This window comes from Propithecus coquereli, unplaced genomic scaffold, assembly GCF_000956105.1.
Source record: "Propithecus coquereli isolate 6110/MARCELLA unplaced genomic scaffold, Pcoq_1.0 Scaffold7, whole genome shotgun sequence".
Lineage (NCBI taxonomy): Eukaryota > Metazoa > Chordata > Mammalia > Primates > Indriidae > Propithecus > Propithecus coquereli.
In genome coordinates, this window is record NW_012153062.1 from 18,772,309 (window position 1) to 18,796,351 (window position 24,043).

Below are 24,043 nucleotides of genomic sequence, written 5' to 3' on the forward strand. Positions count from 1 at the left end.
TTACTATGTGTGGAAAATGCACAAGAGAAAACAAATATGACTTTCTGGAAATAATTTTTGAATATAATACATTATCTTAAAGAGTTACATTATGGAATCTTCCTATGACGGGGCCTTGTCCTAATCCAATTTTATCATTCTCTGCGTGGATTATTAGTCCTTAATCTAGATTTCTCCTACAATACAGGGAAATAAACATTTTTTCATGACTGGCACTGTTAGATATATATTTTTCTCTTATATTCAATGACAAGGAAGTTAGTCTTTACACAATCAACATGACTTTATGTCAAATACCATAAAAGTTAAACATCTCAACTAACACAAAGATGAGTTAATGTTTTAAAAGCTCATTCACCTCCCTATCCCCCCCCAACCTCTCACTGACATCAAACACTGATCTCTTGGTAAATCTTAAAGACTTGTCTTAAAGATTTATTATCCTGGACAAATCCCATAAAATTTTTATTAATATTAGTTATTTTTACAGATAGATATTATATTCTCTTTCAAATGCATCTTATCAAAACTCATGAAATAACTTAACAACACAAGGTCTTCTTTCCTTCTCTCTGGTGAACATCAAATCTAACCTTCCCTGCCTCAATGTCCCCAGACAGCTCTTTCTCCTCTGACACCAAAGCAGATCTCAGAAGGGATCTTGATTTAACAAAGGAATAAAAACAGCCTGACATTTTGATGTGTGAAGCTCTGGTCTGATCATCTCCTCTTTTGTCTTTGCAACGCACTTCTTATAAACGGCAGTTATGTCTTTACATTCTGAGTCTGTAGGGTTTATTTATTCCTCCAAATGTTAGCCAAGGATAATCCCAACTAATGCAGAAAAACACACAAAGAAAACTTGTCATCTTGGAAAAAGAAATTCACGGAGCAAATAATACACTGTAACATTCTTTAACCCCATAATTTCCATTAAGATATAAGCTTTTCTTAGTTATACTCATTTCATTGATGAGGCTTTCTTATATTTTGAAAAATAATTATAAGATACCAGAAGTAACTGGTTTCGGACTAAGTGCTATAAAAGGAAACACATCCCAGATCCACTCCCTGCATTTCTCAGATTCTTTCCACATATCATGAAATACCAAGAATCATTTGTATACACCAGATGTTCTTATTGCAAGCTGATCTAAGAGAATATTAACAAGGCTGAAAATATTTTATGTGATTAATTAATTAATTCATTAATAAGTCAAATATTTCTTTAATATATTTGCTAAAAATTGCTAAACTCCTCAAGGTGTTTAAAATATATCATAGAGAGAGGAATTTGTATAAAATAAATAAGTACAATGAGATGTTACATTGGCTTAAATAAAAGAATATGATATTTAGGTTTTTTCTTTTAATTATTTTTCTTTTTTTATTTCAGCATATTATGGGGGTACAAATATTTAGGTTTCATATATTGTCCTTGCCCACCCGAGTCAGACCTTCAAGTGTATCCATCCCCCAGATGATGCACACCACACCCCTTATGTGTATATATACCCATCCCCTCCACCCCATTCCCCTCTGCCCCACACCCGATGAATGTTATTACCACATGTGCACATACATGTTGATCAGTTAAAATCAATTTGATGGTGAGTACATGTGATGCTTGTTTTTCCATTCTTATGATACTTCACTTAGTAGAATGGGTTCCAGCTCTATCCAGCAAAATACAAGAGGTGCTAGATCACCATTGTTTTTGTGGCTGAATACAACTCCATGGTATACATATACCACATTATATTAATCTACCCATATATTGATGGGCACTTGGGTTGTTTCCACATCTTTTCAATTGTGAATTGTGTGCTATAAACATTATAGTACAGATATCTTTTTTATAGACTGTCTTTTGTTCTTTTGGGTATATGCCCAGTAATGGGATTGCTGGATCAAATGGTAGTTCTACTTGTATCTCTTTGAGGTATCTCCATATTGCTTTCCACAGAGGTTGCACTAATTTGTAGTCCCACCAGCAGTGTATAAGTGTTCCTATCTCTCCACAACCATGCCAACACTTATTGCTATGGGACTTTTTGACAAAGGCCATTCTCACTGGATTTAAGTGATAATCTCATGGTGGTTTTGATTTGCATTTCCCCAATGATTAGAAATGTTGAGCATTTTTTCATATGTTTGTTACCCATTAGTCTATCTTCTTCTGAAAAGTTTCTGTTGATGTCCTTTGCCCACTTTTTAATAGGGTTGCTTGATTTTTTCTTGCTGATTTTCCTGAGTTCTATATAGACTCTAGTTATCAGCCATTTATTGAATGTGTAACATACAAATATTTTCTCCTATTCTGTAGGTTGTCTGTTTGCTCTTGTGATAGTTTCCTTGGCTGCGCAGAAGCTTTTTAATTTAATCAGGTGCCATTTATTTATTTCTGTTGTTGTTGTGATTGCCTTTGGGGTCTTCTCCATAAATTCTTTACCTAGGCCAATGTCTATAAGAATTTTTCCAACATTTTCTTCTAGAATTCTTATAGTTTCAGGCCTTAGGTTTAAGTCTGTTATCCACACTAAGTTGATTTTTGTGAGAGGTGAGAGGTGAAGATCCTGTTTCAGTCTTCTACATGTGGCTATCCAGTTTTCCCAGCACCATTTATTGACTAAGGATTCTTTTCCCAGTGTATGTTTTTGTCTACTTTGTCAAAGATTAGATGGCTATGTGATGATGGTTTTATATGTGGGTTCTCAGTTCTGTTTCATTGGTCTATATCCCTGTTCTTGTGCCAGTACCACGCTGTTTTAGTTACTATAGTCTTGTAATATACGTTTAAGTCTGGTAAATTGATGCCTCTCAATCAATTTGTTCTTTTTGCTTAAGTTTGCTTTTCCTATCTGAGACTTCTCTGTTTCCACACAAAGCATAGAATTATTTTTTCTATATCTGTGAAAAATGATGTTGGTATTTTAATAGGCATTGCATGGAATCTGTAGATCACTCTGGATACTATAGACATTTTAACAATGTTGATTCTGCCGACCCATGAGCCATGGCATGGTTTTCTACCTGTTTACATCCTCTGCTATTTCCTTCCTCAGTGTTTCGTAGTTCTCCCTATAGAGATTTTTACCTCCTTAGTTAAATATATTCCTAGGTACTTTATTTACTTTGCTGCTATTGTGAAGGGTATTGAGTCTTTCATTTGGTTTGACTTTTTGTCTTTCATCTCAATTTGACTGTTGTTGGTGTATAGCAATGCTACTGATTTCTGTACATTGATTTTGTAACCTGAGACTTTGCCGAACTTCTTTATCAATTCCAGTATCTCATGACAGAATCTTTGGGGTTTTCTAAATATAAGATCATACTGTCAGCAAAGAGAGTTATTTTGACCTTTTCTGCCCCCATTTGGATGCCCTTGATTTGCTTCTCTTGTCTGATTGCTCTGGCTAAGGCTTCTCGCACTATGTTGAATAGAAGCGGTGATAGAGGGCAAACTTGTCTGGTTCCAGTTCTAAGTGGGAATGCTTTCAATTTTTCCTCATTCAGTATGATTTGGATGTGGGTTCATCGTATTGGCTTGTATCATTTTTAGGTAAGTCCTATTATGCCTGTTTTGTTAAATGTTCTTACCATAAAAGGGTGCTGAATTTTGTCGAATGCTTTTTCTGCGTCTATTGAGAGGGTCATATCATCTTTGTTTTTGCTTCTATTTATGTGGTGAATTACATTTATGTATTTGTGTATGTTGAACCATCCCTGCATCTCTGGGTTGAAGCCCACTTGGTCATGATGGATTATGTTTTTGATAAGCACCTGAATTTGGTTTGCTAAGATTTTGTCAAGAATTTTTGCATCTGTATTCATAAGGGATATTGATCTGTACTATTCTTTTTTTGTTGCATCCTTTCCTGGTTTTGGTATCAGGGTCATGTTGGCTTCATAAAATGTGTTGGGGAGGATTTCTTCCTTCTTGATGTTGTGGAATAATTTCTGGAGGATAGGCACGAGTTCTTCTTTGTAGGTCTGGTAAAACTTGGATGTGAAACCGTCTAGTCCAGGACTTTTCATTTTAAGAAGGTTTTTTATTGATGTTTCAATTTTAGTACTCGATATTGGTCTGTTCAGGAATTCTATTTCTTCCTGATTGAGCCTAGGAAGGCTGCATGTTTCTAAGAACTTGTTCATTTCCTCCGTATTTTCCAGTTTATGTGTATAGAGGTTTTTATAGTAATTATAGATTATATTTTGTATTTCTGTGGCATCAGTTGTAATTTCTCCTTTTTCATTCCTGATGGAGCTTATTAGAGTTCTTTCTTTTCTGCTTATCATTAATCTAGCCAGAGGTGTGTCAATTTTGTTTATTTTTTCAAAGAACCAACCTTTTGTTTTATTAATCTTCCATATAGTTTTTTGTTATCAAGTTCATTTATTTCTTCTCTGATCCTTGTTATTTCTTTTCTTTCACTGTGTTTGGGGTCAGTTTGCTCATCTTTTTCCAGTTCCCTGACATGATTCATTAGATTGTTTATCTATGATCTTTTGTCTTTGGGATGTAGGCATTTACGGATATAAATTTTTCTTTCAGGACTGCTTTAGCTGTGTACCACCAACTTTGATAATGTGTGTCTCCTTTGTCATTTAGTTCAAAGAATCTTTTGATTTCCATCTTGATTTCCTCTTTAATGAAATAATTGTTCAGCAAAAGGTTGTTTAGTTTCCATGAATTTGTGTAGAGATGAGAGCTTCTATTGGAGTTGATTTCTAATTTTATTCCACTGTGGTGTGAGAAGATGCATGGTATAATTTCTATTTTTTAAAATTTTTTGAGACATGTTTTTTGGCCTAGCATATGGTCAATCTTAGAGTATGTCCCATGAGCTGATGAGAAAAACATACATTCAGTGGTTTTGGAGTAGAATGTTCTGTAAATGTCAGTCAGGCCCATATTTTCTAGAGTTCTGTTTTAGTCCATTGTTTCTTTGTTAATTTTCTGTTTGAAGGATTTGTCCTGTTCTGTCAGAGTGGTGTTGAAGTCTTTGGCTATTATCGTGTTGCTGTTTATCATTTTGTTCAGATCAAGTAGGATTTGCTTTATGAATCCGGGTGTACCTGAGTTCAGTGCATAAATATTTAGAATTGTTATATCTTTTTGTTGAATTGTACCCTTCGCCATTATATAGCGACCCTCTTCGTCTTTTATTACTTTTATTGATTTGAAGACTAAATTATCTGAAATCAAAACTGCCATGCAGCTTTGTTTTGGCTTCTGTTTGACTGAAATATTGTTTTCTATCCCTTCACCTTGAATCTGAATGTATCCTTGTGGGTTAGATATGTTTCCTGAAGACAGCAGATACTTGGCTTGTGTATATTTATCCATTTTGCCAGCTTATATCTCTTTAGTGGGCAGTTCAAGCCATTTACATTTATTGAGAGAATTGATAAGTGGGGCAGATTTCTGTTCATCCTCTTGAGTTGAAATTTGTTGCTTTGTTTTCTCTATTCAGCCATTCTGGTATCTGGCCTTTGATCTTTAGCCTTTGAATGATTTTACATTCATGAGTGTTTATTGTGCTGATCCGTGTGTAACACTGTTTTGAGTACTTCTTGTAGGGCAGCTCTTGTCTTGATAAATTCCCTCAGTCTTTGCTTATCTGAGAAGGTCTTTATTTCTCCTTCATATACAAAACTTAGTTTTGCAGGGTACAAGATTCTAGGCTGGGCTTTATTCTGTTTGAGAAGAGTGAGAATGGGGCCCCAGTCTCTTTTGGCGTGTAAGGCCTCAGTTGAGAATTCTGCCATTATTCTGATGGATTTTCCTTTGTAGGTTACCTACTTCTTTCATCTTACAGCTTGTAGGAGGGCCTCTTCAGTGGTTATTTTGGTCAGTCTGATGACTGTGTGTTGTGGTGTCTTCCTGTTTGTGACAAATCTCCCAGGAGTCCTTTGAGCTTCTTTTACCAGGATCTCTGGGTTTTTGGCAAGGCTTGGGAAATTTTCCTCTATTGTATCCTAAATAGCTTATCCAACCCTTGTGTATTTTCTTCTTCACCCTCAGGGATGCATATGATTCTCATGTTAGACCTCTTCACATAATCCTACATTTCTTGTGGGCTTTGCTTTTTTTTTTTTTTTTTTTTTGAGACAGAGTCTCACTGTGTTGCCCAGGCTAGAGTGCCTTGGTGTCGTCCTAGCTCAAAGCAACCTCAAACTCCTGGGCTCAAGCGATCCTACTGCCTCAGCCTCCCGAGTAGCTGGGACTACAGGCATGTGTCATCATGCCCAACTAATTTTTTCTATATATTTTTAGTTGTCTGATTAATTTATTTCTATTTTTAGTAGAGACGGGGTCTCACTCTTGCTCAGGCTAGTTTCGAACTCCTGAGCTCAAACAATCTGCCCGCCTCGGCCTCCCAGAGAGCTAGGATTACAGGTGTGAACCACCGCGCCTAGCCTGCTTTTTTCTCTTATTTCTCTGTTCTATCTCTGTGACTGACTTATTTAATTGAAAGGTGGTAGCTTCAATCCCTGAGATTCTTTCTTCTATTTTATCTACCTTGTTCTTGATGTTTTTCACTGTGTTTTCTAATTCCTTGAATATATTCTTCATCTCCAAGGGTTCAGTTTGATTTTTCTTTAATATTTCAATTTCTTTTTTTCTTCCAAGTCCTGGATTTTTTTGTTGTTGTTGTTGTTCATGGTTTTTTTGTGTTGGTTACCCATTTTTTTCTTGCATATCATTGAGTTTTCTTATAATCCGTATTTGAAATTCTTCTTCTGTCATTTTAGTGTTCTGCAATTGGTTGATGTCCATTGCTAGAGAGCTGGTGTTCCCCTTTGGGGTTGTGTTTTCCATTTGATTCTTCATACTTCCACAGTTCTTTCCCTGATTCCTTCTCATTTGGATCAGTTTTTGCTTCTTACCTTTAGATATTCATTTGGATAATGACATGCTCTGTTTAGTCTCTTTGCCAGTAGGTGGTGTTTGTGGGTGAGATTTGACCACACCCTTTATGATGGACCAGTAGATGCAGTAAAAGGGTGTGCAGAATGACCTCCCTGTCAGTAGGTGGCACTTGCTTGGAGGAGTAGGCTGCAGTGTTGTTTTGGGTCCTGTAATCAGCTCTTGTTCTTCTGGAGAAGCATTCTAGTGCCTCAGGTGGTAGGTGGGGCCCTGGGATTTCCAGGTGTGTCCTTATTCTCCACCTCAGTGGGGACTGGTTGGGGGGTGAGTCTGGGCAGAGCTGGATTGGGTGATCCTTCCCTCAAGCTCCACAAATGCTGTTAGCAGGGGTCAAAGATCTGTTCTTTGCTTCTGGGCAAAGCTGCCAGGGAGGGACTGAAATGGTCCTACTGATCCAAAAAGTCTGTGTGTGGGGGTGGGTTTGTCTGAGACCTGCAGTCTGGAGCAGGCCTCACTCCTTTCCACTCTCCCCTATTCTGCAGTTTCTCCTGGGCCTCTGCCAGCAGGCAGGACCTCAAGCTAGCAGATCTCCTCTGGCTGTGATGTGGGCCTGGAGGTTCCCTGCCCAGGATCACAGCCTGGGCTGGGTTCACAGCCTCCCTGTGAGAGGAGGGCTGCCCCTCAAGCATGCTAATCTGCTGCTGAGGGCACACACACCTCAGCAGGCTCGTTCACAACTATTCCTTCTGTACTCCAGGACAATGTGATCAAGACCTGGGTGTACAGGATCTGGTCTGCAGACCTGTCCCCTGGGCCCTGGAAGTCAATCCCTGACCCTGCCAGGGAGAGGAGTGCTGGTCTGAAGTCACCCATGGGGTGCTCAAACTGGATCAATATCTCTCTGCCTCGGGATTTGCCCCACTATCCTGGAGTCATCAGGCAAACAGCACTTGGGAAGGCTGGCAGATAGGGAGCTCACAGTCCAAGTACCCCTCAGTCTGCTGTAGGGCCCAAAAAGGAAACGTCCTGTTCCCTGAAAATGCCTCCGGGTGGTGACTAAATTGTCTCTCTCAGCAGCCTTGGGTAGGGAAAGGGAAGGGGAGAATGAAGCAATATGGTGCCTGCCTTTTGGCTTGGGTCTGTGGGTTGGGAAGTGCCCTGAGGGAGCTGGGAGCCTGGCGCCCTGCCCACAAAAGACTCACCACTCACTGGCAGCAGCCATCTCTGGGCTGATATTGGCAGGTCTCTCCAACCGCTCAGGACCCTACCAGCAGTCCGAGATGCAAGGGAGGGGAAATTTAACTGCTCCACCTACTGTTGTCGCTGGTCTCCAAGCCTCTCAGGGGGCCTTTCTCCTTCGAGTTCTCCTCCGCAACTTCTTCCCATGGGGTCTCCTGTAGTTTCAGGCACCCTTTCTGCTGACCCTCATCTGATCTATTTTTGTCTGCCTGTTTATTTTATTTTATTTTTTTTCTTCACTATCTTCTAAAATCCATCTTTCTTGCAGAGACACTCTGGCTGGCACTTTTTCTCATCTGCCATCTTGTCCCTCCCTCTGATATTTAGTTTTGAAGGGATATAAAAAAGGGAATGGACAATTCTATCTCATGGAAGTGATCGAAATGGACTTCAAAGGGAAAATGACTTAAAACTAAGACTTGATAAGGGAGATGTACTGAGCAAATGGATCAGGAAAGAGAGGGCATTTTAGGGAAATGGTGAAATTAAAATACATAAATACAAACACACACACACACACACATACACACAGATAAAAAGCATAACATGGTTAAAAATAGCAAGTCCATGAATACAGCTAGAGGAATTGAAGTTGTAATTAGGTTCTAGATGAGGATGGAGAGAAAATGCAGAGGACCCTCGGTTTGCTGATTCTTGCCTGTCTTCATCAGCCAACTCAGCTTTCGGGGGTTCACCGGCAGAGGAGGAGATAGCAGGAAATTCTAAGGCAGAGGGTGGGTGTGAAGCTCTTTTTTTGAGTAGCATATTTGATATTTTGAAATCCTCAATTTGATGAAGTTTGGCAAATCAAATGCTTATGTCAGGAGCCTGATGAACAAAGCCATCTGGTGAACATCATGGTGGGATTGCTCTTCCCATCTTTCTGGGGAGGTTTCCTCCCCATCTTCTCTCCACTTCAGAAGCCCCACCGTTCAGGCGATTGTCTCTTAGTTCTGCATTGCACATTCTTTGCCCCTGCACTGCCTCAGCCCCCACATTATGCTTTGCATTTTAGATAACACTGTTTCCTCCTTGTCCTTCTCTGGGATCCTTTTAGACTTGCATTAATATACAATCATCTAGATTTATAAATAGCATTCACCCAGACCTCATGAATTATAGTTCAAACCATTACAAAGCAATGTGTGTAAAGAAATAGAAACTCCAACTTATTGAGGAATTTCTCCCAAATCTGCATCTATCACAAGAGATAGATTAATTTAAAATGAGAAGCTTAAATTTGGGCCTTTTCTGTAACCAATAGGGGTGTTTGGCCCACTTTCAAAAATATTCTCTGTTTCATTTCACTGTATTACATGGCATTATCTTTTCATCTGTTAACCCAGTACCTCCAGTCATGAGCCATCCTGGATCTATCTGCCTTGAAAATGCTCCATGACCAGGCCCTTCATTTCATGAACCATCCCACCTCTATAAGATTGCATTACCTCCTGAGAGGTGAGAAGGGATTTAATTCAACATTCATATTTAAATAACTAGGTAATTTCTAAAACAGGAAACAGGGCTGTAACTTTTCCTGTTCAGGCAATACTTGCATTTTTTACTTGACACATCTCCAATTTGGACAGGGAAGACAAGGTGGATGCTCAAGCAGAAGGATGGGGAGAGAGAGAAGGAACCCAAATGATGAAATAATGAAGTATTATTTCAAAGGTTAAAAAGTTGATCAGTACCTCCAATGGAGCTATCTTTGGAAACATTCTTTAACTTAAAGACAGTAATCTAAAGATAGAAATTCTAGATTCACCAAAAAGCAATAGAAATTATAATTTGTGGCTTTAGTTCATTTTTAGTCACATCACGCTTGGAAGTGACCTGACCACTCAGTTGACTCACTCATTTATGAATTTCATCAGCATCACTCATGGAGAACTATTAATAATCTAACAGTACATGTGGAACAGAGAAATAATCAATATGAATATCTGTCATTCATTTAACAAACATTTATTAAGCTTCAAGGATGGACCAACCATTATTTTAGATGCTGGGACTACAGAGGTGAACAGGATACATGTAAAATGCTATAATCAATAAAGAGTTACATTATAGTGAGCAGCCAAATAAGCCAAAAATATCACTGTTACCATTAACTTATATAGTGAAAGAAAGTCTAGAATGTGCTATAGGAGCATGTAGGAGGGATGTTTCATGTTCAAGCCTCAGAGGTCAGGGAAAGCACGCCACTTTTGGAGAATTTTTAAAAAGCTGGGTTTGAAAGCTGGCCCCTGCTATTTATTATAAATGTAAATTGAGACAAATTACTTTACCTCTCTGTCAATTTATTCATCTATAAAGTAGGAACAATAAGAATACATATCTTGAAATATGGCTTAAGAATTAAATGTGTTAGTATGTATAATACTTAGAAGGGTTCTTGGCATCTATAGTCAGTATGCAATAAGTGTAACTTCTTTTTATTATATTATTTTTATTATGTATGTACGTTAGAGTGAGAGGAGAGAGGTGTCCCTAAGCAAGATCCAGACTGTGAATCATTTATGTGCCTTGCTACAGAATTTGGAATTTACTATAAGACTGTTAATGGGGAATTGTAAAGGAGTTTTTTTTTTTTTTTTTTAGCAGGGAGGTAACATGGTCCTCTTTGTAATACATTACTTCTTGCCTAGCTCCAAATAGGATCTTCTGCTCTAGTATTTGGGCTTTTTAGTGTGTATGTGTGTGTGTGAATTCATATAAAACCAAGTAAAGAAGTATAATGATTCTTGGGACCAAATGTACACTTAACAGAACTAAAAATATGACCCCGATTCTCAATTCAGATTATCATAATGTGAGAAACAAAACTTGGTTCCATCATAAGATATAATTTTGGAAAGTGATACATGTCTCTATCTTATTCTGTGTCACTGAAGGAAAAATTTGTAGAGGGACTCAATTTTGAGGTCCTGGCAAGCACAGCCACGACACATGGTTCTTTTGTACCCTGCAGTATATTTCAGATTCTTCCTTTTTCATAATTTGTATGTGGTGAATTTTAAGGAAAAATGTGGGATAGAAGCCTGAAAATATGTTTCTCACCTCTCACATATCCACCCTGGTAGGAACTTTGCATGTTCTCCTCATTTTACAAACCCACAAACAGCTAACTGAACATAACCTAAGCACCAAATACAGCATCCGAGATGGCCTGCTAGTGCCAAAGTCACACTGCTCCTTCCTTCCATGCTCATTTTGTTCTGCTCTCTCTTGCCAGCTTATGACTTTCCTGTCTTTGGTCCAGCACCACCCATCCTCCTTCCACATTTCTTCCTATCTCAGCCCTCCTGCTATAATCTTTTCTTGACTTTTGGAATGTATTATTTCTTTTGTGTTCATTTATATAAAGTCAGTTAAAGAAACATGAATGCATCTTGTAAGAGCCAGGCTCTAAATGTCTTTAATTTTTCTTTATTCCATTTTGTTATCAGCATCAGTGCATTATGTTACCGCTACACTAAGATACAATTTTCCATCTCCGAAAAAGAGGCTTATTTTATTTTTTTTCAAGATAACTGGTGGCTTTTTAAAAATGAAAAAGACGGATTAAATGGAGGTAATCATACAGCTGGGTTTACAAGCATGAGTTACTCACAAAGACTGCAAATCACCACAGAACTTCTTTCTTTCCATCTGATATTTTCCTTGACTCAATTCCAAATACATATTAAATAATGGATTAACTGTTTCCCGGGTAAATGCTGATAATAATTATGTCACATAAAGCAGTCGTTTATGGGAGATAGGAATGCTAAATGCCACTAGACTGTGCCCTGGTTGGTTTTCAATTCACTTTCTAAGGTAAACCTTCTGACGCCTCTGTAAGTTTTTGATATTTATGCATTTTTATCCATTTTCTCTTTGATGAAATAATAATGTGGTATTAATTAGAAATGCACTGATTAAATCTTATTTACATTTCAAAAAAAGATTCAGGAAACACTGCTTACTCACGTGCTAGACATGGTTTTATAATTCGAAGCCTTTTACATTTTAGTAATAGATTTTTGTGTACAAAAGAAAAAATGTTATGTGAGATATAGGAATAGCAGCTTTCAGTAAACAAACTTCTTGTTTCTCATTATGCATAATTTATTTGGTTGTATGTAGTTTTCATTTTATGTTTATATTATGAATAAAGGGAGTTTATAGTTTTTACTTAACTGTTCCATCTAAACAAACAAGCACTCAAAGCCACATTCGAAAGCAATTAATGCCAATGCTGCAATTTCCAGAGTTAGGTATGTTTTTACTTTCAAATTTTTTAGTGACTATAAATCATAGTGTAATATCTTATGCCATTCTTTATACATTTGTCCATTTCGAATTTCATTTCTGCAGGTTCGCTAATGGCACATTATCTAAGATTTGCCTTGTCTGAAACAACATGTCTTTGCTTTCATCTTTATAGGATATTTTCAGTGGGCATAGAAGTCAAGCTTTCACCACTCTAAATACGGCATTCCATTTTCTTCTTGATTTCATGTTTCTGTTGATCAGTCATCCATAAGTCTCATTGTTTTTTTTAAGAAGCATTTTTTTAAGATTTTCTTTATTCAACAATTTGACTATAATGTGCTTTCTTTGTATGTTTTTTATTGTAAACTATGTACTTACAGTTTTATATATAAAATATATAGATACATACTTATATATGTGTATATGTATACTTTATATATAAAAGATAAATCTTATATGTACATATTTACATATAAATTCTTGTAGCTTATATTTATATCTGAGATTTGTCTGGGAACTTAATAGCTATTGTATTAAACCTGTGTATCAATTTTGAAACAATTTATAATCTTTTATATGTTGAGTTTTTCAATTCGTGAACAAAGAATCTCTCTCCATTTATTTAAATCTTCTTTAATTTCTTTTATTAGAGTTTTGTAGTTTGCAGTTTACAAGTCCTGTACATGTTTTGTTACACTTACACCTAAGCTTTTTTTTTTAGTGATTGTAAAAGTTATTGAATTTTAGTTTTAGTCTCTGTACATTCATTTCTGTGACCCTGATAAATTTACTTATAAGTGTTAAGGGGTTTTTATAGACTCCTTGGGATTTGCTATGAGATAATCATTTTCTTTGCAAATAGGAACATTTTCATTTCATCCTTTCCAATTTGTGTGCTTATATTTTTTTTCTTGCCTTATTGCTCTTGTTAGAACTTCCAGTAGTACCCTGTTCTGTTGAGTGACAATTGTGAGAAAGTACATTCTTGCTTCTTTCCAATCATACAAAGAACTCAGTCTTTCACAATTTAATATAATGGTAGCTCTAGGGTGTTTGTAGATGTTGTATTGAAGAAGTTCCTTTCTATTCCTATTTTTCTAGAAATTTGTATCATATGTTTTCTATGCATCAACTATATAAGCATGTGATTTTTCTTATTTAGTCCTTTAATATGATGGATTATATTGATGATCCAATGCAATTTTGAGTCAGCTTTACATCCCTGAAATAAATTACACTTAGTTATGGTGTAATTCTTTTTACAAATTGATGAATTCTTTTTTTTTTTGAGACAGGGTCTGACTCTGTCACCCAGGCTGGAGTGCAGTGGTGCAATTATAGCTCACTGCAGCTGTAAACAATCAAGAGCTCCTCCTACCTCAGCCTCCCCAGTAGATAGGACTTACATTTATAGTAATATCCTTTGTTCTTTTTTTAAATTGGTAATTTGTGTCATTTTTATTCTTAATTTTGATAGAGGTTTGTTAATTTTATTAATCTATTCAAACAACTGGCTCTTTGTTTTATTGATTTTTCACTATTGTTTTCTATTTTCAGTTTCATTGATGTCTGCTCTTTCTCATTTCTTTTCCTGTGCTTGATGGAGTTGTTTGCTCTTCTTTTTCTAAGTTCTTGAAGGAGGAGACAAAATTATTTGACTTTAAGCATTTTCTCTTTCTACTGTGCGAATCTAGTAATATACATTTTCTTGCTTTAATGTATTCCAAAAATGTTGATATGTTTTTATTTTCATTTTCATTCAGTTGTGTTTTTTTTAATTTTTCTTGATAATTTCTGTTTGAAAATGTGTTCTTTATAAATATATTGTCTAATTCTTAGGTGTTTGGGTATTTTCTTGTTATCTTTCTAGTTTTGATTTCTAGTTTAATTTCATTTTTATCAGAGAACAATATGTATGATTTTAATTAATCCATTGAAGTTTGTTTTATGGTTATCATGGTATACATTTCATGGATACATGGAAAGAATGTGTATTCCACCATTGTTGGATGTAGTGTTCTATTAATGTCAACTAGATCCTATTTTTGTTGATAGTTTATGGTATTGTTGAGATTCTCTATATTTTTGTTGATTTTTTGTTCAACAAGTTTATTCATTGCTGAGAAAGGCATACTGGTTTCCTCAACTATAATTGTGGATTTGTCAATTTCTATTTTTACTTTTATCAGTTTTGGTTTCACATATTTTGTAGTTCTGTTGTTTGGTCCATAAATATTTAGGAATTGCTATGCATTCTTGGTATACAGACCCTTTTATCATTATATGCTATTCTTCTGTTATGGTTATTTTCTTTGCTATAAAGTTTACTCTATCTAATATAACTATATCAACTCTTGAATTTTCAAATTATTGTTTGCATTATATATCTTTTTTCCAGTGATACCCCCCAGCTGCAAAAAAGTTATTTCATGTAAACATAGTGGAAAGTAAACATAAAAATGTTGAATGACAACTGTTTCATTGGCCATTCTACATTTCCTCTGGTAATACCTAAGCTCTAAAATGTTAAATTGCGTATGAATAGATTTACATTAATAAGATCTAACTCAGGAAGGAGTTAGGAGGAATGTTAGCTACTGGGAATTAGCAAAAAAAAAAAAATCTCACTTTTAAAATGAACAGAGCTGTAAGTCATTAATCTTTTATTTTACTTCAATAAGCAAGACATATACAGACTTTATTGATATTTGAATTAACAGGATGACTCAACTTGCATAGTCATTCAAATGAAGAGAATATAATAAGAAAATGTTTCTCTTGTTTATTTTCACTACTCTAAGAAAAACCAAAACAAGATTTATTAATTTGGCTTATCACACGGTGCTATTATTTCAAAACACATAGACAAACAAAAAGCCAAATGAAAGACTTTAAAAATGCCTCCCTATATTCTGTAGTAAAGCATTTTTTCAAAATCATAACAAGTGATTAAGATATTATTATTACATGATAACACCCAAATTTTACATATTTACTTTCTATTAGTGGTAATAGCTAGTAATATTATTGTTCAACTATTATTTGAATCACATTTTTTTCTATGTATTTTTAGTTGTCCGATTAATTTCTTTCTATTTTTAGTAGAGACGGGGTCTCGCTCTTGCTCAGGCTGGTTTCGAACTCCTGAGCTCAAACAATCCGCCCGCCTCGGCCTCCCAGAGAGCTAGGATTACAGGCGTGAGCCACCGCGCCCGGCCTTGAATCACATTTTTTCCTGAGAAATTTTGATCTATTTGAAGATAAGAGTAAGTAAATAATTCCCACTCAAATTAATATTTTCATTGTATTTTTGTTTCTCTAGACTTACTACCACTACCCATATTATGAACAATATCTAGTATACTAACTAATGCATGATAACTTCTCAAAATATACTTTTAAATAGACAAATAAAAATGTAAAGAAATTTGAATGAATCAATCAATATTTTTCTTAAAGAAAAGAAGAGAAGTCTCCCCAGGACATTAACTCACATGGAAACTTTTTTCTTGTCATAATGAAGAAAATATATAAAATGAAGTAACTGCCTTCATTTTATAAAATTTAAGGTTAGTTTTAACTGATATTTCATGCATTATTTGATTGATAGCATGATTATGTAATTATCCTGTTTATTTGATTATTTAGTATTTATACTTAGAGCCTTATTGTTTTGTTTTGTTATTTTTTTAAAGAATTTGAATCAGCTTCAATATAGTGTAAAGCAGCTCTGTTGAACATTTCTTCCAGGGCCTGCCAAGAAAAATAGCACTTTAAGGGAACAGAAGAATTGCTGCTATCAGGCACCTGTGATGAGTCAATCACTGAAGATAAACACTGAATTTGTGTTTGTTCATCTTGGCAGCCAAGGCAAAAAGGAAAAATGTTTTTCTCCCAAGGCTGCTTGTATGCACATTTTCGTGGCTCAAAACTGAATGGAGACTTTAACATGTGGTTTCTCATGTTAGGGTCATTGAAGAACATAATGGGTAAGGTCTTCACACAATCTTATAAAACATGGACATTGTTCAGCTATAAAAGGTGCAGTTCTAACATTAAAAGTAATTCAATGAAGACCTTTCTGTAAAGTGCTGAGATCATGAAATCCAAATATGTTGCTTCCTAAAAAGCTAACTTTAAACAGGTAGAACTTAGAGAATCTGGAGGAAGAGATAATTAACCTGTCCAAATGACAGCCTCTCTCAAACATTGGATGTCTCAAATTATGAGCCTTTGGCAAGAACTGCATTGCTGTCAGCTTAGAGGTCCTGAGTTCCTAATATTTGTTTTGTTAATTAAAGATGGGCTCCTCCTCTTTGGTTAGTTGATGTATGGCCAAAAAGAAAAAAAAAGATATCACCTCATTCATACACACACACAAAGGTTCATATAAAGCATGTAGATTCCAATATCATGCATTTGACAAAATGTCTCTTACAAAATCAATTCCAAATGGTAGCTGGGTAAAATGATAACACCTCAGTTTTTTTTTTAATATTTTAGTTGTTTGTGTTATTTTCTTGTTTGTTTCCTACTTCCATGCATTCTTAAACTAAATTCTTGAAGGAAGGGGATTTTTTTACTCATCTTTGCCTTTTTTAGCAATGAGTAGAGACACCTTATCATTATGTATTACACATTCAGCAAATACTATTTAATCTGACTCAATTGTCCATTCCATTGCTAGATAACATCCAGCAGTATACAATTATTGTAGTGTTCATATAATTGATTCTATCTTATTTTTAAAACAATAATTACCCCAAAGTCATGCTAGACTAACTTCACTTCCTCTTTTTGAGAGATGAAAGGAATGTAATAATAAATTTAAGCAGAGTACTTGAAAATATTTAAAAAATATTCTTATGTAATATACAGTTAAATAAGTTTGAAATAGGTTAACATTTTAGAGAATGTTACTAGGGAAATAGTAATAAATAAGATAAATATATTCCATAATTTTATGGAAATAAAAATCTAGTGAGGGAAATGTATGCTCAATAATTTACCAAGTGTGCTACACATTAAGAACTAAGAAATTTAAAGAACATGGTACAGTAGGAACATGTAACAATATGCTTTAATCTATATTAAGAATTCAAAAAAGACTCTTAGAAAGTGTTGACTGATGTGAGATTTGAAGAACTGAGTATGAGTTAGCCAGAAAATGGGAGAGTGAATAAGAGAAAATATTCCAGGAGGAAAACAATATGTGAAAATATCTATATTTGAAGGAGAGCATTGTATGTTTCAGTTAAAAAATCCGAAATGGCTGAGGCTTAGCAAATGAGAGGCAGAATGAGGACACTGAGAACAAGTTTAAGATTTCAGAATGTGTTGGTAGCTGAAACAAAAACTTTTCACAACTTTGTACCGTTACCCCTACTATTCTATTTCAGGGGTTGGATATTTGAATGTTATATTTTCCAGAATCCCTGAAGCAAGGATCTGGATCATATCCATCACTGGGTAGCAATTGTGTAAATTTTGAAAGGTGGAAGTGAAACAGAAGCCATTATTGTTTTTCCTTCCAGCAGACATGTGGATTTTGTCAGAGGTGAGATTTCACAATAGCCTTGTGGGCTTTCATTCCACTCACCCATTTTGATATCGGAGTAACTATGATCATTGCTGGCAGTTTCCTGTGCTTTCTGTAACTTCCTGATTCCCTAAAATGTAGTAGACTCTTGATTTATGTACAATCTTCCCTCTCCTTAATTTCATAGAGAGTTGGTTAATTACATAATTTACTGAATTAAATTCCATTCTGCTTTCCTAACTAAATTCTGTTTGATATAATATTTGGTATAAGAAATGGTATGGGGGAGTGGTGGAGTGCATGCTATAAAAATAAAATAAAATTTAATACATGTAACATTGGCTTATCATTTGGGGTAAGACAATGAAAAATTAAATATAGCAAGCTAGAGGGATAGAGAATTCTGATAGTCTATGAAAGAAATTTGGTAAAAGAATCATCTTCAATAACTGATGATGGGATAACATTCTTATTAATTCTGCAACTCTGTGGAAAGTAGTTAGAAGGAATCCAGATTATAGTGGGCACAGAATGACATTTGCTACATTAACAAAAGTGCTATAATAAGTCAAGAACTGAAAGATTTCAGACATAAATGAAAAATAATGGAGAAAGTCTAGAAATGGTGGGCCTTAGAGTATCGGAAAAGCTAATTTTAAAATTTCAGTAGTAAAGAAAAATCTAGAAAAGTCTTCAGTGATAAAACTTTCAATAAGATTTCTCGTTAAAAAATGACCAAACCTAACACCAAATAAGATAGTGAGGGTTTTATCTTCACAACAAAATGAATTGTCTCAGGCATCCTCATGATAGCCAGCATTTGATTTGAGAGAAGGTATCAAGTGAGAATGGAAGCAAAGAAGTGAATCAAGCTTGGGAATTATGCATAACAAAGTCCTTAGACAAAGTAACTGGTATGTGAAAAAAATAGATTAATGCCAACCAAGTTTTTTTTTTTTACCTTATTATGTTTTTTAGAGAAAGTTTTAGATTTACAGTAGAATTGAAAGGGAGATTACAGAGATACACCCTACTCACACACATACATATTGTCCCCCAATATCAACATCTGCCACCAGAGTCGTAAATTTGTTACAATTGACAAATACGCATAGACACATCATTATCACCCAGAGTTCATAGTTTATATTAGGGTTCAGTCTCGGTGTTTTATATTCTATGGGTTTGGACAAACATATAACAAGTATCCACCATTGCATACTATCATAAAGAATATTTTGACTGCCTAAAAAATCCTCCGTGCTCTACCTATTCCTCCCTCCCCCCAACCCCTGACAACCATTGATTTTTTTCACTGTCTCCATACTTTTGCCTTTTCCAAAATGTCATATAGTTGTAATCATAAAGTATGTAGCCTTTTCAGATTGGCTTCTCTCAATTGATAACATACATTTAATTTTTCTCCACATTCAGCTAAGTTATTAAGAGAAATATATTGCCAATGAAACTATGAGTCTGTTCTTAAAAACTTTGTTCAAGTCTTAAACTATCATCAGAAATTCTAAATTTTTTTTACCATTTGAAAGCAATGTGAAAAATCTGTTCAGCCGCAATAAAGATATTTTCCCAGCACCCACTGGTGATGTACCTATAAAGAATAATGGACAAGAAAAAGCCTTCCAAAAAATAGATCTAGTACCCAGGAGACAAGGGAAATGTTTCTTCCCAGACATGAAGATCACTATTTAATTAAATTATTTTCCCATATTCAAGGTAAAAGATCTTAACAAGGCCTAACCCTCAGGATGTTTCCCATTCTTCCTATTTTATGTGGAAGTTACTACTGGTGTTTCTATGTCCCGGCTTCAGTATATAATAAAGAGTATGTGTGTTAGGAATGGGGCTAACTTTTCTTTTTTGTGCGTCGGTTCCTGTATCTGGAAGAGCTATTACTGAATCTCATAGAGAGGGTTGTTCATCATCTGGATGACTGATCATCTGAACTTTGAGTTAAACACTGTGACTGGCAGTATTGCTTGGGAGGCATCAAGTGCTTTAAGTGTGTGAGAATGAGTAAAATGCACATTTGATGAAGAGTAAAGTGGACTGTAGTAGAGACGCTTGTAAGTGTTACAAAATCTTTATCTTCTTCCTCCAGCCTACAAAATCAGATTTTGCTTTCAAGGCTTTTTTGTATCAAGGTTTGGGGATGTCACTGCATTCATGGATTCTAGTCAATGGAATGTGAGGGGATATATGTTCATGACCTCTAGGTCAGGTCCATCAAAATCTCCAATACATAATCTCTCATTCTCACTCTTTATTCCATCCCTATCAATGCATTTCTGTATGTGGTTGTATAGAATGGTGGAGCCACAGGATGCCAGGAATGTGGGTCTCTGAATCACCACTTTAAAGATAGCCATACAGGAGTTTCGTGTGAGCAGAATTACTGGCACTGGACTGTTAAATGAGCATTAAATGGATACTCCGGCTACATGGCTCTAGAAGATCTGTTCCCTTCCTTTCTCTTAGCTTCTGCTGTTACTCTCAATCCTCGATGTTTCTTAATTTATGGATGTATCACTCCAAGCTCTGCTCCATCATTAAAGCGTGTTCTCTCTGTGTATCTGTCTGTGTGAGTCTTTTCTCCACTTCTTAAAAGAATGCCAGACATATGGGATTAGGGCCCACCCTAATTCGGTATGGCCTCATTTTACTTGATTACATCTTCAAAGACCCTATTTCCAAATAAGATCACATTCACAGGTACCAAGGTTGGGATTTCAACATATCTGGGGGGGGACACAATTCAACCCATAACAGAAGTCAAACTAGAAAACATCGAATTAGTTCTATTGGTTCTAGTAACATGAAAATTATTGGTGATCTTGGCAAAAGCAATTTATAAATGCTATGTTATATAAGACTCAACAATATTACATAACTACCAAAATATCTAATGTACCTGCAGATGCATCATTACAATTTTATTATCTAAGGAAAATACTGATATAATCATATGCTATTCTTTCCTGGTCAAGGTGTACTACACCACTGAATTTTATTCTGCCATCAAAATTTTAGAGGGTCTAAGGGAACAACTATGATAGTTATGTGTGGAAACAGTGATACGTGTTAAAATTATGTATTTAGATTGGAAAAGATGCAATTTAAGAGACTTTGATAGCTGTCTCTGATATCTGATAAACTAGCATTTAGTTGAGAGATTAGGCTTATCCTGAATAACTTCAGAAGACTGAGTTAAATTGAATGTAGGAAAAAAATATTTCATCCCAATATAAGAAAGAATTTAATCATTGTAGGTGCCTATAAATCAAATGTGTTTATTTAAATGATAGCAACCTTAATGTGAGTGGAGAACTTCCAACTGGGGCTAAATGATTGAAAACTGGAGTTATTACAAAGTGAATCATATGGCAAGTAAAAAAGTAAATTATATTATTAATATCTTCAATTTCTTCCAAAATGCATACAGATGCTCCTCGACTTATGATGGTTGATTTCTCGATAAACTCACATATTAAAAATATTTTAAATCCAAATTACATTTGATAAATCTAACTTAATGAACATCATAGTTTAGCTTAGACTATGTTAAACATACTCAGAATATTCATATTAGCTTACAATTTGGCAAAATCATCTAACACAAAACCTATTTTATAATAAAGTGTTGAATATTTCATGTAATTTATTGATGTTCTACTAAATGTGTGTTTCTTTCACATCATCATAAGTTGAAAAATCTTAAGTCATGTCATTGTAAGTAAGAGAGTGCCTGTATTCTCTTATTCTTTTCTAAAATTTATATGGCTCTTAAGCCTATTTTAGCTGTAAAAATTGTATAATAAATATGAAAATACATAGATTTCCTTCTATTGGCTACAATTTGACAATGACTAGCTCAGTAAAGCAAAGATGATTCAATATTAGAAAAAAATCTATTAATATGATTTCCCAAATTATATATTTATACATATCTATTCTCATTTATTTATTTAAATAATATTATTTACTAAAATAATAATATCACAAAAGATGCATATATAATACTGTACAAAAATTAATAATAATTCAAGGCAAATGTTTAGCAAACTAGAAAGAGAAGATGTCTTTAACCTGTGAGCTAGGTAGATTCTAATGCTGATCCTGATATAGTACTAGACAGAATGAGAACTTGATCTCATCTGTAGGAATGTTCATTTTACTTTTACCAATAAGTAATGTAAAGAATACACATGAAGTTAAAAATACATAATACAAGTGGATGCAACCTAATGTCCCAATTCCCTTTATTTGTCACGTAGGCACACTATGTCAGGTGGCCTCTATTGCCTGGCCTATTGAAGAGACTCAGAAAATAGGCTTTTTGTTTTTGACACCCTTTTAGTCTGTGGCTGAGAACTGTCATATTTTCTCACTAATTTGAAGTTTTGGTGCAGTAGCTGGGGATGGTCCACCACAACATGAGAAAGGAAATCCACCAAAAGTTACTAGGCTCTTAATTCTAAAATTAAAAGGTTTCCTAGTAAAGTCAAGAAAATGATGAGAATGCTTGCTGCCACGGCTAATATTCAACATTGTACTTAAGTTTAAATTAGTGTGCTAAGAAAAAAAAATAAATAAGAGATACAAAGAATGGAAAGGGGAGAAATCCTGCTATTTGCAGACATGCATTTACTTATTTACATAGAAAATCCAGGAAGAAACACTACCTATTTGAAATAAAAAGATAATTTAACAAGATAACACGACACAGGAACTAACATAAAAGTCAGTAGCATTTCGGGGTACCAGCAATAGCCAACTGGTAGAGTCCATTCATGATAACTAAGTCTAATATTCTTATGTAAACAAAGAAGCTAAAGATTTTGAAAGAGCATATTATCTGGTTATTTATTCCTGAATAGCAAACTACCTGGAAACTTAGTGTCTTAAAACAACAATCTCTCCTCTTTCTTTTAAGGAATTTCGAGGAGGCTGGCGCAAAATGAGCAAGTGGGAGAATTGCAGCCAGTGTGATCAAAGAAATGTATCAGTGGGTCAGATCATGTAGGGCCTTTTAATATATTAAAAAAAAAACAAACAAAATCCCAAACTACCCATTTATAGTGAAATGGATAAATAAAACATGGAATATTCATAGTCTATAATCTCAGCAGTAATCAAATATTAACCTAGATATATAGTTAAATATTCGCACCACAAAATAATTTCAAAACAATTAAAAAATGATGTTAGTATCTAAGTAAAATTCTTAAAACAAAAACACTGAAGCTTACATGCATGCCAAATTCATGTTAGTAATTTAATTGCCTCTGACAAGATTGAGAAATAAATGGTACTTCATGGAGTGTTTTGCTTCATTTGTATAATGTTTATAACTTAAAATTAATATCTGAGGCAAATATCAAATTGTCTTCATAAACTCTAGGCATACTTTTCTCTGTTCTTGTGGGTTTCTGTGTACATTCGTGTGTATTTGTACATTAGTGGATAAGTATGAATTTAAAATACATATATTTTTTCATTTAAAAGGCAAATTGCAAAACCTTGTGATAGGTTACTCACCTGAGACTTAGCTATGATAGGGCCTGGATCCAAAATAAGTCCAGTTCTCTGCCCTACTGATAAGAGAAACATCTCCAACCCCATGTCCAGATCTTGGTTTTGCAGCTATCCTTTCCCTGAACAAACTCTGCATCACATATGTGTATGTACATATGTGTGCAATCTTACACACGCACACACACAGTCGTTGGCCTCCCTACAGTGGTTTTGGGTGAACTTCTGTACTTCAGCAACAGGGTGTTTAAAAGGTATGTCTCTTGAGAGATCTTCAACCATTCTCACTTCTACTTCCCACCCCTTACAGTTGCCTGTATAAATGAATCTGCAAGAAATTCCATCTCCTCATGAGTGAATGTGACACTTTTTCACAAAATAAGGTTATAGTTGCAAAACATTGCAGAGCGTATTCTTTTTGTTTCATTTTGCATATTCCCTTGAAACTTTCATTAAGAATTCTGGAGGTGAAGAGGAGTCAGCTTCAAACGTCACCATCTTTCCCAGAAGTACTTTAAAATTGCTCTTGAGTGGTTTTCCAGAGCAATAAAATATACTAGCTAGCACTTCCCAAATCTAGT

The 24,043-nt window shown here is 35.0% G+C and overlaps 1 pseudogene; it reads right to left on the reverse strand.

Moving 5' to 3' along the window:
• LOC105823782 overlaps positions 1-23,552 on the reverse strand; it is a 132,583-nt pseudogene extending 109,031 nt beyond the window's left edge.
• Positions 23,553-24,043: the final 491 nt, after the last annotated feature.